This window comes from Tuber melanosporum (genome assembly GCF_000151645.1).
Source record: "Tuber melanosporum whole genome shotgun sequence assembly, scaffold_160, strain Mel28".
NCBI lineage: Eukaryota > Fungi > Ascomycota > Pezizomycetes > Pezizales > Tuberaceae > Tuber > Tuber melanosporum.
The window spans coordinates 82,400-84,918 of NW_003298820.1; positions in this window are offsets into that span (position 1 = coordinate 82,400).

The following is a 2,519-nucleotide window of genomic DNA, read 5'->3' on the forward strand; positions in this document are numbered from 1 at the left end:
GAAATAATCGCTGGGCCGTCCACTTTTTGTCAACATCAGTTTAGAGATAATCTGTATAGACTCAGAACTGTCTAGGCCAATTGAGATTCATTTCCCAGATGGAGATTTGTCTAGAAAGTCTCAAAAGAGTTACTCATTTCGTTTATAACTACTTAGAGTAAAGTAAAGTAGAATAGAATTGTGAAACACAATTATATTGTTAAAATCTTTTTACTATTACTTGATAATATCTAAGAGCTCATGAGGCACTTCAATATTTATATTACATATCTGAGTGTTTGCAGACTTCATCTATCTCTCATATAAATTATGTACCTCTCTGATTATAACCTGTGATGTCAGGTATTCTCCAGAAGTGCAAATACTAGGAGACCTTGTCATTATACTCTTTTCAGTAATTACTATTTTTCCAATTGGAAAACTCTATTGTTTCTAATACTAATTATCCAATCGTCAGAGTTTTTAGACATATGGCCTTCTCTCACGTCAAACAGTATTGGTCCCAATTGTCTCTTATGTAAATAAAATTATTCATGTCATCTAAAGGTTGCATCTGTACGAGTAGTTGTATATATAACCTTTCTAGGTCGTTGACTTTAAACATCCATAGCTGCTGATCCAACACATTGATATTTTCTGAACAACTTCCTACTGATTTAAAGGATACTGTTTTACCAGATTGTCAAATATTCTCTTGGTTGGTAAATCTTAGCTGTCCTGGGTAACAGGTCTACTTAGTCATCTTGTTGTATTAGCGATAATTTCTACAACAACGATGCATACTTTGATCTCATTGTAACATTCTGTGAAGTATGTTGGCTTTTTCAGTAGTATTTTCTATGAATTCTAAACTCTTCTAATCATTATAGGATGAATGTGAATGTATTAGCTTTGCATGAAAATTCTCTAACATTCAATACCATATCTCTGTATGAAAACATCCAGTAATATATAGCTCATGCCAAAAATGTTCTATCTTTGAAACCTAGTAACTGTCTGGATAGTCAACGGACTTACCCGGTCCCACCCCCCGACCTTGCCAATGGTCCTCTCTCTTATATCCTATAAATAGGATCTGGTCAGACGCATAGTAGCAATATATATGGTATTAAGCTGACATCTTCAATTCTGTAGTATTTGTAACCGGTACGGGTACTTGGTTATTGGTTTTGTTTTATGTTTTGTTTTAAGTATCGCTTTGATACTTGGTTAGTTTTAAGTATCGTTTGATACTTGGTTTTGTTTTATGTTTTGTTTTAAGTATCGCTTTGATACTTGGTTTGTTTTAAGTATCATTTGATACTTGGTTTTGTTTTATGTTTTGTTTTAAGTATCGCTTTGATACTTGGTTTTGTTTTATGTTTTGTTTTAAGTATCGCTTTGATACTTGGTTAGTTTTAAGTATCATTTGATACTTGGTTTTGTTTTATGTTTTGTTTTAAGTATCGCTTTGATACTTGGTTAGTTTTAAGTATCGTTTGATACTTGGTTTTGTTTTATGTTTTGTTTTAAGTATCGCTTTGATACTTAAGGAGTTTTACCAAAGTGTATCGATTGATACCTTTGATTAGTTTCATTCATGTTAAGACATGAACAGATTTGTGTACTTAAAGACCACCTGTTTCTATGATAGAAAGGGCAGACTTCGACAGACAGTATTTCAATATACTTGGTTGCACGGTTACTTCTTTGTTTCTCAGTACACCCTCGAAGCCTCCTTTAGTTCTCAGCTCTCGCCTCCTCTCCAGAAGAGCAGGCCACCTGCCAACTATCGTATTCCTTACTGATAACGTGATTAGCACCTCGCGAACACGTTACAGTATTAGAGTTACAGGACAAAAGTAAGGACCTATTCAGCAAATCAAATATACTATAGTATTTCTACTTTTATAGCATATTTTTGTAGTATTTATATTTTAGTTTAGCCTAGTATTTAGCATACTACAAATACTATAGTATTTTATTTACTATAATATTTTTCCATTAATATATCTTCGTAGACTTTATTATATTATATGAAATGATATAAGCTGTAGATTTTGATTTTGATTCATCAAATTCCAATTTTGATAACTCTAAGACCTTTATTCCCTACAATCAAGCTTTTAAAGATCTTATATACAAAGAAGAATTATTCAGATTTAATAATTACTATCATAACGAATTCTTCATAGACAATGATCAGGACGATATTGATGCTGACGAGTAACCTACAACACTTTAGTTCAATCACTAACTTCTTTTCAATTTTATAAAAGTAGATGTGATATTTGCTGTATTACAATATAATGTTCAGCCTTGTTGAGACTCTATGCTAAGTGATCAGCATTATATTATGAAACTACTTGCTCCATTACTCAATACACGACAATTCATGGAAGTATTCAAAATGAATCTTATAATAAATCTTTAACTCTGCCACCTGGCTTAAAGAAAAAAAACTTCTGACATTAAATAAATTATGGGAATTAAAAAGCAATTTTCATTGTTTATTTTAACAGGCGGATGAAATGCCCACA